A 15,867-nucleotide genomic window follows, 5' to 3' on the forward strand; every position below is an offset into this window, starting at 1 on the left:
CTGTACAGGCCCAGCCCCATTCCTCTACCCCTGTACAGGCCCAGCTCCATCCCTCTACCCCTGTACAGGGCCCATCCCAGAATGCATTAATACAGTCATCTCATCCTCACCGTTTCTTGGCTGCAGTTCAGAAAGAACAATCCTGTCTCTGAGATCATGTCAGAATACAAAAGGAACTCAAATAAACAGAAGATGTTAAATGGCTCTAAAGCCTCCTTGCACCTCATTGGGGATTTCTCTGTTTTATTGTTAACATATAATTCTCTTTTAAATGCTTTTCTAGGGAAGGGAAGATAATTAGAACCCTATAACTAATACATGGGTTGTCTCATTTCACATCTGCATGTCATTAAAGCATAGACTATAAACCATTGACCATAGAGAAGAGACAAAATGTACCATGGTTGTAGAAAGCATTATATTTTCATAACAGAATATCAAACCGAAACAAAACATATTTGGAAAAGATGTATTAAAAGATAAACAGCATGTATAATATACATATTTAGTTTGTATAAAGTCAAAACAAGATGGAATACGTGGGGTATATTGGCTTTGTGCTATTATTACTCTAAGGGACACATCTTACAACTTGAGACGTGCATACAACGCAAATATTATTATGGGAGATATTTATGAATTCAAGTTGTGGGCTTCTTTCACAAGTTACGATTCAGGATTCACTGAGTTTTTCCAACTATAGTATAGAAAGTCAGTGGTGGAGAATCTCATGCTCTGTCCATTTGATTCTTAAAAAGGTCAAATTCCAGAATATTGGGTAACTTTCTCCTCAGTCCAATTCCAGAATATTGGGTAACTTTCTCCTCAGTCCAATTCCAGAATATTGGGTAACTTTCTCCTCAGTCCAATTCCAGAATATTGGGTAACTTTCTCCTCAGTTCAGGATCCTGTATATCTGTGAGAATTAAGAAACGCATATTAGTGGAGAAAATAAACAAGAGGTTTATGACCCTGTCTCCAAATCATTAAAAAAGCATTTTCACAGGATATTGTCAGCAATTAACTTTGTTTATTTTCAAGACCCTTCAATTCTAGACGGGGTGAAAAATGATGGTTACTTAGGTGCCCTTCGGCGTTCGTCCCATTTGGGGCCTTCACATGAATGCCTTGAGAGAGATATATTTATGGCTATGAGCCTATGAATGATGGGAGTCGCAAATAAAGTGGTCAGGGTACTTGACCTTTGACCTCAAGGTCCTGGATTAACTTCCTAGTCCTAGTGTGTACTTGTGTACCACTGTGTGCTATCAATGCATGGCACTTTTTCACATTCATTATGTCCTGCAACCTGTATAGTATTGAGGAGAAATATAGTCAGCCCAGTCAAAACTGTTCGCTGCTCTGGCACCCCAATGGTGGAACAAGCTCCAGGACAGCGGAGTCAATCACCACCTTCCGGAGACACCTGAAACCCCACCTCTTTAAGGAATACCTAGGATAGGATAAAGTAATCCTTCTAACCCCCCCCCCCTTAAAAGATTTAGATGCACTATGGTAAAGTGGTTGTTCCACTGGATATCATAAGGTGAATGCATCAATTTGTAAGTCGCTCTGGATAAGAGCGTCTGCTAAATGACTTAAATGTAAATGTAAATGTAAATAGGAGAAGGGCGAAAGAAAGACAAAGACATGTTAAAGAAAGTTTTGGTCAGAAAGGAGATGTACCTGTGTATGTTCTGCAGTGCTCGGTCTCATTCACAGTAATCGATGGAGTTGGTGAGCAGCCAATCCGAGGAGTAGCAGTGGGCATGGGGAGCCAATTGCTAAAGCCTGAATAGAGGTCAGTAAACGGTCATTAGAACATGATAAGCTGCAGAATGGAAGTGTTATAAGAACATTCTTCACTGGGGTTAGTGTTTGTATGTTTCATCGCTGTCTTGGCAAGTTTGCTCCTCATGCAGAGACCTCCTGTCTCTGTGAATGCTGGAACTACAGTATGTGACACTTCAGCATTATTTACCCCTTGTGTTTACTGAAATACATTTTTCCTGCTCAAACGTGACAAATCTAAAATACGGAGGCCCACAAAGAGACATGTTTGGAAAGGTAAAAACCAGAGTGTTCGGTGAGGGATTACAATGATCATGGTATTTTTGGTATTTTATTAGGATCCCCATTAGCTGTTGCGAAAGCCGGAGCTACTCTTCCTGGGGTCTACACAGAACATGAAACATGACATAATACAGAACATTAATAGACAAGAACAGCTCAAGGACAGACAGAATTTGTAGAGGTCTTGATTATGGAACAGGTTGCAGCACACCTGTCTCCGCCCACACAATCACACACGCACAGAGAGGAAGAGAGCACTGGGGGAGTGGCGGCAGGTTAGGGAGAAGTAGAGGGCGTAGCAGGAGCAGATGTAACAACTGGCATGCATAGTATTTATATCAGCCCTCTGATTACAATGAAGAGCAAGACGTGCTGCTCTGTTCTGGGCCAGCTGCAGCTAGGTCTTTCTTTGCAGCACTTGACTATATGACTGGAAAATAATCAAGATAAGACAAAACTAGAGCCTGCAGGAATTACTTTGTGGAGTGTGGTGTCAAAAAAGCAGAACATCTTTATTACGGACAGACCTCTCCCCATCTTTACAACCATTGAATCTATATGTTTTGACCATGACAGTTTACAATCTAAGGTAACGGCAAGTCATTTAGTCTCCTCAACTTGTTCAACAGCCACACCATTCATTACCAGATTCAGCTGAGCTTAGGGAATGATTTGTACCAAATACAATGCTCTTAGTTGTAGAGATGTTCAGGACATGTTTATTACTGGCCACCAATTCAAAAACATCAGGGTGTGACACACCCTACATGTTTGACATTAGAGAAGCTTCCATTGAAGAAAGCCCTCTGAGTTATATTAGATAGCTCTGAATCCACGATATGGCAGAGGTTGAAAATCCCTAAAATAGTTTTCTCAATGGTCAATAATATCAAAGGCTGCACTAAAATCTAACAGTACAGCTCCCACAATCTTCTTAGTATCAACTTCTATCAACTTCATTCAATCATCAGTAATTTATGACAGTGTAGTACCTGTTGAGTGCCCTTCTCTATAAGCATGCTGAAAGTCTGTTGTCAATTTGTTTACAGAGAAATAGCATTGCATTTGGTCAAACACAATTTTTCGTGTTGTGGAGGCATGACAAGTCCCAAAACGGATCCAGGATGTGTATAGGATGTATAGGGTGTGATAACGGACGAGGGAGTCCATGGACATTAACGTTTACATTTGGTTATACAACATCACGTTTAAAATACAGTAATACACCACTGTATGACATCATCACATTTAAAATACAGTAATACACCACTGTATGACATCATCACATTTAAAATACAGTAATACACCACTGTATGACATCATCACGTTTAAAATACAGTAATACACCACTGTATGACATCATCACATTTAAAATACAGTAATACACCACTGTATGACATGGAGAAACTGCCATATTAGATGAGACGCATTAGGGACATTAGACAGAACCGGACATACTGACAAATAGAAACAAAATAGATTTGTTTTCAGTCTGCAGACCTTATCCAACACATGGGTTTTCCTTCATTTTATACATTGATGGGGAGATGTATGAAGCCAGGCTGTCAATTAGTGGTGTGTGCTGAGATAGGAAGCAGCCATAATGCCAAACATACTGTACCTTATTCTCAAGATCCTTCTCCTCCACATTCTTCTTCTCTCCTAGAATTACATGAAAACTATAGTCCTCACCGGTGGTGTTACCTTAAAAGATGACAGACATCAACGATGTTGGTGAGGAGAACCACAAAGTGAGGCCACACTAACACTTGAACTAACATAACATCCTGTCTGGATTGGCGCCCCCCCCTTGGCTTGTGCCGTGGCGGAGATCTTTGTGGGCTATACTCGGCCTTGTCTCAGGATGGTAAGTTGGTGGTTGAGAATATCCCTCTAGTGGTGTGGGGGCTGTGCTTTGGCAAAGTGGGTAGGGTTATATCCTTCCTGTTTGGCCCTGTCCGGGGGTATCGTTGGATGGGGCTACAGTGTCTCCTGACCCCTCCTGTCTCAGCCTCCAGTATTTATGCTGCAGTAGTTTGTGTCGGGGGGCTAGGGTCAGTCTGTTATATGTGGAGTATTTCTCCTGTCTTATCCGGTGTCCTGTGTGAATTTAAGTATGCTCTCTCTAATTCTCTCTTTCTTTCTTTCTTTCTCTCTCACGGAGGACCTGAGCCCTAGGACCATGCCTCAGGACTACCTGACATGATGACTCCTTGCTGTCCCCAGTCCACCTAGCCGTGCTGCTGCTCCAGTTTCAACTGTTCTGCCTGCGGCTATGGAACCCTGACCTGTTCACCGGACGTGCTACCTGTCCCAGACCTGCTGTTTTCCACTCTCTAGAGACAGCAGGAGCGGTAGAGATACTCTCAATGATCGGCTATGAAAAGCCAACTGACATTTACTCTTGAGTGTGCTGACTTGTTGCACCCTCGACAACTGTGATTATTATTATTTGACCATGCTGGTCATTTATGAACATTTGAACATCTTGGCCATGTTCTGTTATAATCTCCACCCGGCACAGCCAGAAGAGGACTGGCTACCCCTCATAGCCTGGTTCCTCTCTAGGTTTCTTCCTAGGTTTTGGCCTTTCTAGGGAGTTTTTCCTAGCCACCGTGCTTCTACACCTGCATTGCTTGCTGTTTGGGGTTTTAGGCTGGGTTTCTGTACAGCACTTTGAGACATCAGCTGATGTAAGAAGGGCTATAGAAATACATTTGATTTGATATGATATCTGGTTAAGTGGCTTACTGAAATAGGTGTAATCGAAGGTGGCGGTGTAGTCATAGTCTGGTGTTTGTGTAGAATAGTCATCATATTCCTCCTCATAGTCCTCTTTGTTTGCTGTGGAAAATGGAAGAGAGTGAAATACTATGATCAAAATCCTGGTCAGCCCTGAAACTAAAAGCCATCTATATCATACCTCATATCCCATTATGTCTTTCACTGAACTACACTCCATGTCACATTGTGCTCCTCAACATCTATTACAAACATATCAGATACACCCAACATGAGGATTACGCGGTGTGTTATTTGCACGCAAACAAAAGCCATTGTTCCGTTGAAGGTGGATTCTGGGTTTGGAGCCCCACCTCATTTGTTTGGTATGCCTCAGGGGAGAAATAAACTCTCAGGTGTTCGACCTCATCTTCCCTGCCCAGGACCAACAGAGACATCTCCTGTTAGTTATGGAGCAGAGACACACAGAGACTTCTCCTATGAGTTATGGAGCAGAGACAAACAGAGACTTCTCCTATGTGTTATGGAGCAGAGACAAACAGAAACTTCTCCTATGAGTTGTGGAGCAGAGACAAACAGAGACTTCTCCTATGTGTTATGGAGCAGAGACAAACAGAGACTTCTATGAGTTATGGAGCAGAGACACACAGAGACTTCTCCTATGTGTTATGGAGCAGAGACACACAGAGACTTCTCCTATGAGTTATGGAGCAGAGACAAACAGAGACTTCTCCTATGTGTTATGGAGCAGAGACACACAGAGACTTCTCCTATGAGTTATGGAGCAGAGACACACAGAGACTTCTCCTATGAGTTATGGAGCAGAGACACACAGAGACTTATCCTATGAGTTATAGAACAGAGACACACAGAGACTTCTCCTATGAGTTATGGAGCAGAGACACACAGAGACTTCTCCTATGAGTTATAGAACAGAGACAAACAGAGACTTCTCCTATGAGTTATGGAGCAGAGACAAACAGAGACTTCTCCTATGTGTTATGGAGCAGAGACACACAGATACTTCTCCTATGAGTTATAGAACAGAGACAAACAGAGACTTCTCCTATGAGTTATGGAGCAGAGACAAACAGAGACTTCTCCTATGTGTTATAGAGCAGAGATAAATATAGACTTCTCCTATGAGTTATGGAGCAGAGACAAACAGAGACTTCTCCTATGAGTTATGGAGCAGAGACACACAGAGACTTCTCCTATGAGTTATGGAGCAGAGACACACAGAGACTTCTCCTATGTGTTATGGAGCAGAGACAAACAGAAACTTCTCCTATGAGTTATAGAACAGAGATAAACAGAGACTTCTCCTATGAGTTATGGAGCAGAGACACACAGAGACTTCTCCTATGAGTTATAGAACAGAGACACACAGAGACTTCTCCTATGAGTTATGGAACAGAGACAAACAGAGACTTCTCCTATGAGTTATGGAGCAGAGACAAACAGAGACTTCTCCTATGTGTTATAGAGCAGAGATAAATATAGACTTCTCCTATGAGTTATGGAGCAGAGACAAACAGAGACTTCTCCTATGAGTTATGGAGCAGAGACACACAGATACTTATCCTATGAGCTATGGAGCAGAGACAAACAGAGACTTCTCCTATGAGTTGTGGAGCAGAGACAGAGACTTCTCCTATGAGTTATGGAGCAGAGACACACAGAGACTTCTCCTATGAGTTATGGAGCAGAGACACACAGAGACTTCTCCTATGAGTTGTGGAGCAGAGACACACAGAGACTTCTCCTATGAGTTATGGAGCAGAGACACACAGAGACTTCTCCTATGAGTTGTGGAGCAGAGACAGAGACTTCTCCTATGAGTTATGGAGCAGAGACACACAGAGACTTCTCCTATGAGTTATGGAGCAGAGACACACAGAGACTTCTCCTATGAGTTGTGGAGCAGAGACAAACAGAGACTTCTCCTATGAGTTATGGAGCAGAGACACACAGAGACTTCTCCTATGAGTTATGGAGCAGAGACAAACAGAGACTTCTCCTATGAGTTATGGAGCAGAGACACACAGAGACTTCTCCTATGAGTTATGGAGCAGAGACAAACAGAGACTTCTCCTATGAGTTATGGAGCAGAGACACACAGAGACTTCTCCTATGAGTTATGGAACAGAGACTTCTATGAGTTATGGAGCAGAGACTTCTATGAGTTATGGAACAGAGACTTCTATGAGTTATGGAGCAGAGACTTCTATGAGTTATGGAGCAGAGACTTCTATGAGTTATGGAGCAGAGACTTCTATGAGTTATGGAGCAGAGACTTCTATGAGTTATGGAGCAGAGACACACCAGAGGAGAACAATGGAACCGTATGGAGGCAGGAGGGAGGTCTGGCCCCCAGGGGGATACATCATGGAGCTGGCAGCAGGACAATACACAGAGTATCTGGAACTCCATCCATCAGACTCTATACCAGTAGAGGACAGCCAAGAGTAAACTGCAGAGCAGTAAACTACAGTGTGACACTATGCAGAGCGGACTGGTGTGAAACAATGAGCATCAGGTTTCCCTGGTGGAATCTCCTCAGCTGGCGAAACGAGCCGTCGCATGTCTTGTGAAGTGCTTGGTTGAGCAAGGCCACATGTGAATGGCTGTATGAACATTTGGATTCGTTCTAGAGACAGCGGTTTCCTGTAATATGATTTAGGGCCACATATTGAGCTTGAGATATGTCAAACAATTTCTCAATAATTGCAGAGGAATAAAATGCTCATGGAGAGTTGGTTGACAAACATGCTCAAGAAATGAGAAGTTGACCGCACTGTATGGCTTTACCACCATATTATTCAACCACATGGCCTGTATGATAGACTAACCTTCATGAAAAAAGCTTGAATGAATGTAAAAGAGGAAATGTCTGCCCTTCAGAGCTGGAGATCCAGTGGTGGGTCAAGTGGGGACAGTCCTGATGGGGAATTGAAGGGGAGAAAGGTGGATATGGCTGCTGCTATTGTACCAATGCCAGACATACACAATATGGACGTAGCAAAGAGGGGGGTTTGGCTGAAAGTTGGGAATGGGAACTCTCACAAAGTCATATTTGAGGTATGTGAGGAGGAAATCCTGACCTCTCTCTTTCTTGATCACAGGTCTCAATCACAATGGTAGGAAGGAACCTTAGTGGGGAAAAGTAATAATATTACAATGATTGGATTTTCCAAGTGAGTAACATAAAGGCAACCAGTCTTGTCTCATCGCTGCAACTCCCAAACGGACTCGAGAGAGGCGAAGGTTGAGAGCCATGTGTCCTCCGAAACACAACCCAACCCAACCAAGCCGCACTGCTTCTTGACACAATGCCCACTAAACCTGGAAGCCAGCCGCACCAATGTGTCAGTGGAAACTCCAGGTCTGGACTTGAACCCAGAATCTCTAGTGACACAGCTAGCACTGCAATGCAGTGCCTTAGACCACTGCACCACTCGGGAGGCCCTGATGATCAGTTTTGATTTGATAGGAGGAGCCTGTATACTCTTGTCTCGACAACAAGCTGAAACAGCTCATGTTGAAACTCACGCTCTGTCTGATAACAGTTCAGCAGCCATACCATACTGGCACTGGAGAGTGTTTACATTAACACTCTCTGTGATGAGTCAACTACAGGTTCTTCAACAACCTCCCAGAACCATAGAAGAGCCCTTTGGCAAAGAAGTCAGACTGCAACATGCCAAGTCTTGCATCAGTTTCTGCACTCAGACTATGGGAAGGATGAATTAGGGAAACACAACTATTCTCCAGCTGTAAATCAGGTGACTTCTCTTAATCCGCTGATATGATAGGGAGAAGTGGGTTTTTTCTTCTGGTCAGAATGGATGGGGCTCAAATGGGCTGCTAAAACGTCTGGAAAACCCCATGTTCTCCAGAATCCCCCTAAAGGTCTTCATCATTACTATTATTTTCACTATCACTGTAATCAATAGCCTTTGTACTCTCTTATTTGGCTACATATGAGGACGACCTTCAAGAGCTTTATTCACTACTCCCATAGGTAGAGCTTTATTCACTACTCCCATAGGTAGAGCTTTATTCACTACTCCCATAGGTAAAGCTTTATTCACCACTCCCATAGGTAAAGCTTTATTCACCACTCCCATAGGTAGAGCTTTATTCACTACTCCCATAGGTAAAGCTTTATTCACCACTCCCATAGGTAGAGCTTTATTCACTACTCCCATAGGTAAAGCTTTATTCACCACTCCCATAGGTAAAGCTTTATTCACCACTCCCATAGGTAGAGCTTTATTCACCACTCCCATAGGTAGAGCTTTATTCACTACTCCCATAGGTAAAGCTTTATTCACCACTCCCATAGGTAAAGCTTTATTCACCACTCCCATAGGTAGAGCTTTATTCACTACTCCCATAGGTAAAGCTTTATTCACCACTCCCATAGGTAGAGCTTTATTCACCACTCCCATAGGTAAAGCTTTATTCACTACTCCCATAGGTAGAGATTTATTCACCACTCCATAGGTAGAGCTTTATTCACTACTCCCATAGGTAGAGCTTTATTCACCACTCCCATAGGTAGAGCTTTATTCACTATTCCCATAGGTAGAGATTTATTCACCACTCCCATAGGTAGAGCTTTATTCACTACTCCCATAGGTAGAGATTTATTCACTATTCCCATAGGTAGAGATTTATTCACCACTCCCATAGGTAGAGCTTTATTCACTATTCCCATAGGTAAAGCTTTACTCACCACTCCCATAGGTAAAGCTTTATTCACCACTCCCATAGGTAAAGCTTTATTCACTACTCCCATAGGTAAAGTCCATGGTGGCTTGAGTTCTCACCACCATCTGAGCACAGTTATAATCCACCACTGGTCTGTCATCACTGTGACACCTCACAAGGCTTCAGCTCTGTCTGTCCGAGACCCAGCTCCAACACATGGAGAAACCCTTATCCCTGCTCTGCTCCCCCAACCCTCACTTTCCCTCCCAAGCTCCTACCCCAATACATTCTCTGGGCTGCTTTGATAAGATCTCCAGAGTGATGGCCAACCACAGGACATGCAGAGAGGCACTTGGAGGGAAAATGACATATGTTCACTGGCCAACACAGCATGACAACTTAGAAATGTCAGGGCATCTTCTAGGCATGCTACATCTTGAATTGGTGTACAGGAAGGCTGACACTCACTGGCTTGAATCCCTCAGGATATTGTTCTGTATCACAGGATTACAGTAGTTTTGTATCTTGGAGTAGTCTGCAATAAATGTATCAAATTTGATGCTAGACTTCATTTGTAAACATGTTCACTGATATATAATAATCAAGCACCTACATATTTTCTAATCTAAATGAAAAACATAAAAATAAACAATGTAAATGCCTCGCATTGTTAGATTCTGTTCATTCTATTTCTGTGTTGTTGGGTACATGAAAATGTTTCCCTTATATGTATGATTGATGCCAGACACAGGAGGCCAATCCCTGATGAGCATAGGCACTGTTTGACTCTCTCTGCACTACAACCAAATCAGATAGGGTCTGTTGAAGCCCTGTGGCACGCATTCACTGACTCCAATACTGTCAGACAGTACCTGAGGTTTATAGAGATCACCCTTTCTCTCAGTCTCCTCTGTGTGCTGGAACACAGTCCAATCAACTGGAATTGTAAAGCAAAGCTCAAACAAAGTAACAAAACGAGCTTAACAAAGGCACAGCCTGTACATGACTTTGTGTACAAGCAATGAATGAGAGTATCAACGGTATCTGTTTTCCACAGTGGATGATTAGATTTAATTGATTATTATAGTGTCATGCATCTTCAAGATTGTCCAGCCCACATGTATTTTCTGTTGCAAATCCAAATAATCATATATATAAGCATTTCACTGTAAGGTCTACACCTGTTGTATTCGGCGCAAGTTACAAATGCCACTTTATTTGATATATATATATATATCTCTGGTTCAGTGGCGACCCATCATTCAGGGCAGGTGGAATGATATGCCTGTTTTGCATGTTATTTTCGCATTAATACGTGTCACATATCAGTTTGCAAACAATGCCTCTCTTTTGCTTTCTTGAGTAAGGCAGCTCAAAAATGCAGGTGTTTCAGCCTAGCCCAGTGCTTTCTGTAGTGGTGGGGCAGCCAGCGGAAAATATGGAGAGTAGGGGTTGATCATTTTTGGGGGGGTATTTCATTAGGATCCCCATTAGCTGTTGCAAAAGCAGCAGCTACTCTTCCTGGGGTCCACACAAAACATGACACATAATACAGAACATTAACAGACAAGAACAGCTCAAGGACATTTTAAAGGCACATGTAGCCTATATATCAATACAGACACACACACTATCTAGGTCAAATAGGGGAGAGGTGTTGTGCCGTGAGGTGTTGCTTTATCTGTTTTTTGAAACCAGGTTTGCTGTTTATTTGAGCAATATGAGATGGAACGGAGTTCCATGCAATAAGGGCTCTATATAATACTGTATGCTTTCTTGAATTTGTTCTGGATTTGGGGACTGTGAAAAGACCCCTGGTGGCATGTCTGGTGGGGTAAGTGTGTGTGTCAGAGCTGTGTGTAAGTTGACTATGCAAAAATTTGGGATTTTCAACACATTAATGTTCTCTAGTTGCGCCGTGATTGGCTCAGTGTTCTGTCACTCATGAGGACACTACATCACCGCAAAATCTAAGGGCAGAGCTCGAAAACTCAAGCCCCTTGGGTGCTGCCATACAGTTACATTAGAAGTGCCCATCCAAGAAGGCTCAAGGTCATTGGCCACAGATAAAATTATGTCAAATCACGTTATACCTACAGTAGCTTTGATTGGACTGATCATGTCAAAATCTTAGCTAGCAAGCTAGCAGTCATCATCATGAACCAAGTCGACAATCTACTGGCAAATCCTTTTCAACCCTTGTCATATGAAGATAAATAATGAAGAGAAATTATAGATACAACATATCGGTGCTCATCGGCCATTGGACATAAATGTTACACAACAAGTTGGAAATCGCAAATTCAACAATGAGTGTTTTGGAAGGAATCAGTTGCTAACTGCAAAGCAATCACTAGACTGCTATTCAGTGGAGTCAATGTGTGGTCCAAAGTCTGGATTTATGGGTCTCTTTTCCAAGCTTAAAAGGATAAACATTCAACATTGGCCATGCTGTCAATCCAGCATGACTTCTGCCGCGCTCAAAACAACTGGGAACTCGGAAATCTGACTTCAGTGGGTTCAAAACAACTGGAAACTCGGAAAAAAACATGCTCCGATCATCCAACTCGGAATCGCAAGTCGGGAACTTCTGCCTCTTTCTAGAGCTCCAACCTATGATGTCATCATAATTCTACCTTGTTTTTTTACAAGTTCCCAGTCTTGAGAGCACCATAAATCCAAAGAATGCCAGAGTTTGATGACAAAGTTTGATGACAGAATGTGTCCACGAAGGACCGCCGCGCCACCTTCCTTTTCAAGTGAACACAGCACAACAAGGTGAGTCCAAAAATGTATTGTATGCTGCTGCATAAATGATGTAATATGCCAGGGAGATATGTATACTGTAGCTAAGAAAGTAATGTTGTGTAGTAAGCTGTTAGTAGCTCATGTGCCTCACCCTAATAATTTGGTCCCTTTTCCCCTCATAATTTCACCTACTAAATATTTTGGAGTTTGCCCCACCAAGATTTACAGGCTGAAATCGCCACTGATCTGGTTATAAGTTCTTAGTTTTGGTTTTAACCATATCTGAGTCTACCATTTTTCCTTGTAGCTAAGGGTTAACTTGTGTTTGATCATGACATTGCATCATTACTTAATTCTAAATATGTGTTGTACATCAGCTTCCTTAAATATGATGCTTTGTCCAAGGGTAATTGTGTGTTTTATCCCAATTGAAAACCTTTTTTGTTATTCAGTCTTCTGGCATATTGATAAGGAGGCTCCACAACCTAAAATTTTACCCCTCGGTCCTATTTCACAGGGCTCCCATCCCTTGAATAGCAAGGCTTGGGGAAACCTTATATTCTCCCAAAAAACATCTTATGGCTCTATTCTGAATAGAGTGCGGTGGTCCTTTGAATGTACAGTATCTCCATGTACAGTATCTCTCTCTCTCTGAGGACTTGCATCTCCTCAGGTTCACTTTGTATATTGTCCTTTTATGATCCATGAGCCGGTGTCTCAGATATGATACAGAACGGCGAGACTAGCAGGTGGACTTCCTCTTGATATATCATATTGCAGTAGAGATCTTTTCATTGAAGTAAATAAAAAATCAAGTGCCCTGTCTACCATGCTTTTTAATATCAAGCGATAAAACTACTCTCCCTGGGGTATTTACAGATAGACTGTAAAACATGCATCACTGCTAAAAGCTATGGTAAGCTATAGCTAGCAAATGTAATAATTCCTCTGCGCTGTCATCTGGTCTGTTTCTTACAGCAGTAGGAATCACCCAACAGAACAGTTAACGAACAGCATGGAACGAAACTCTCACAGCGCTAGACTCGTTCTTGTTGCAAACTCCACAAACCAATGAAGACAAATGTTTGCATCTGACAGACTCCCAGAGACAGCAGCCAAAACAAGACAAACAACAAGAAAGAATAAGACAAAGCAAACAGAAGGTGGTTTGGTGAGGAGGTCTTTCCCAGCAAGTCTATACTCTCTGGCTGGATAAAAAAAGTTCATCCACAGAAAAACCAGCCGGGTCGAGTCCATAAAGGATCCATAGAGCTCCTTGATTATTTTCTCTCTAGAAAAACTTCTCCACTGGTGCCTGAGAAAGTAATCATTGCCCACAGTAGGGTTACAACAACCTGTACATGGCTATTTAAAACTGCTCCACAGTGCACTAGATATTGTTTCTAGGAATGCCCAGGGCACAATGCCCCCAACCTAACCTTGACCCTGTCTGACAGTTCAGCCATCCTCACTTTGGGTACCGGCTTCAGATGACGACAACAATCCCTCTTGGTGTCCTGTTTAAACACCCCTGCATGGGGTAAGTGGTGCCCTCTTTGATCCACCATTGAGATATTACCCTGAGGTCCGCCAGTGCTCTAGCCAGTACAAAGTTCAAAGATCAGTGAATACTCACCCCAGCACAAGGGTAGCAGCAGTGCCCCGGTCACCCAGAGAGAGAGCAGTCGTCTGTGCATCCTGGAAGGGAGATGGAGGCAGAGTGGAAAGGGAGAGCCAAACGCAGACACTGTGGTGTGTGAGTAGGGGTGTGTCTAAGTAGGGGTGTGTCTGAGTAGGGGTGTGTCTGAGTAGGGGTGTGTGTGAGTAGGGGTGTGTGTAAGTGTGAGTGTGTGTGAGTTGTGTGAGTAGGGGTGTGTGTGAGTGTGTGTGTGAGTAGGGATGTGTGTGAGTGTGAGCACACTGGTGTGGCAGGGAGGGCAGGCTAAAAGAAAGCCCAGAGGGAAGAACTCCCTTCATATTGGATACTTTCTCCCAGTTTCTTCTTCTTCTTCTTTTAGAGATAAGCGGGAACTAACAAAGAAACTCAACTCCAGCCGACAGATCCTGAAATGTTGGCTGTTGTATAGTCTACAGTTTGATCTTGACAGGCGACGGTTGATTTGTGCCGTTTGTGCTCTTCTCATCTTTATTAGGGGCCCTCATTGTCTGAAAGGAATGACAGGATTTCCCAAACATGTCAACTTGACTCACATATCATGAAACAAATTATTACAATTACTCTATTACTAAACTGAAAACTGGATAGTTGATTATCTTGTTTCTTGATTTGTTATACTGGTCACTGTTACAGGCACAGTCAGAAGAGGAACCTAGGTTTCGTCCTAGGTTCCTGCCTGTCTAGGGGGTTTTCCCTAGCCACTGTGCTTCTTTTCATTATGTGTGTGTGTGTGTGTGTGTGTGTGTGTGTGTGTGTGTGTGTCAGTGGAGGCTCCTCAGAGGAGGAATGGGAGGACCATCCTCGTCAGTGAATTTCATAAAAATGTAAATTGTAAAACATTGAAAAAGTTATCCTTTTTAGATAAAACTATACTAAAAATAATCACGTCACCAAATAACTGACTAAAACACTGTTGAGGTGTACACCTCAACAGCACTCTCTGGGGTAGTACCATGGTGTAGCCGGAGGACAGCTAGCTTCCGTCCTCCATTGGGTACATTGACTTCAATACAAAACCTAGGAGGCTCATGGTTCTCAACCCCTTCCATAGACTTACACAGTAATTATGACAACTTCTGGAGGACGTCCTCCAGCATGAACTGACATGTTTTCCACCCAATCAAAGGATCAGATAATTTATCTAGTACTGAAAGCGTAAGCTACAGCTAGCTAGCACTGCAGTGTATAAAATGTGGTGAGTAGTTGACTCAAAGAGAGAGAAAGACAATAGTTGAACAGTTTTTAACAAATTCATTTCTTCCCAAATGAAGGAGAAGCAAGAGAGAAATATATAGAGAGAGAGATTGTCATTTCTTTTCATTTTCACTTAGCTAGTAAATTCAGCTAGCTAGCTTAGCCTACTGAAACACCCTGCTCAAACAGAGGGATGCTATGTTAGCTAGCTGGCTATGACTTTCCAACACAACACTGGAACTCTCCTAAATCAAGGTAAGCTTTTGGTATTACAAATGTTTTGTCACTGGGGCCCACCAGTTTAACTGCTAAACTGCTTACTGACTATACACTGTAATGTTACTGCATGATTGTAACGGGTTTACTAACGCGTTAGTTCTATTAGCTATTCTGACTATGACGTTACTTTAGTTAATATGGTGACAACGATGTAGGCTGTGTGTAGCGGTTTGGCTTGGAAAGGTTTTTTCGCCTGGTCACATACAGCGTAGGTTGAAGTCCACCAACGAAGGGAAGAGAAGGAATACAAGGTGGCTGTTATAAGAGGGAACTGTGTTTACGTGTAATCAGGGGTATATTCATTCCGCCTATTCTGTTGAAAAGCATTTCTTAAAAGGAAGCAAACGGAACAAAACGGGAATAAACCTGTGTGCGCCTACATTGTAAACTTCATTCCTAGGCTAGGTTGTAGCAACCTCATGATGGGTATAGGGAAC

The 15,867-nt window shown here is 42.7% G+C and overlaps 1 long non-coding RNA gene across 1 annotated transcript; it reads right to left on the minus strand.

Annotated features, from left to right (window-relative positions):
* Nucleotides 1-223: 223 nt before the first annotated feature.
* On the minus strand, nt 224-14,131 carry LOC106574291 (uncharacterized). The gene is made up of 5 exons (XR_001321512.2): nt 13,916-14,131; nt 4,825-4,917; nt 3,695-3,777; nt 1,687-1,791; nt 224-916 (listed from the first exon to the last, which is right to left on the minus strand). It is a non-coding gene; the product is annotated as an uncharacterized lncRNA (long non-coding RNA).
* Between the last annotated feature and the right edge of the window lie 1,736 nt (nt 14,132-15,867).

Source organism: Salmo salar, chromosome ssa02, assembly GCF_905237065.1.
Source record: "Salmo salar chromosome ssa02, Ssal_v3.1, whole genome shotgun sequence".
In the NCBI taxonomy this organism is placed as follows: Eukaryota; Metazoa; Chordata; class Actinopteri; order Salmoniformes; family Salmonidae; genus Salmo; species Salmo salar.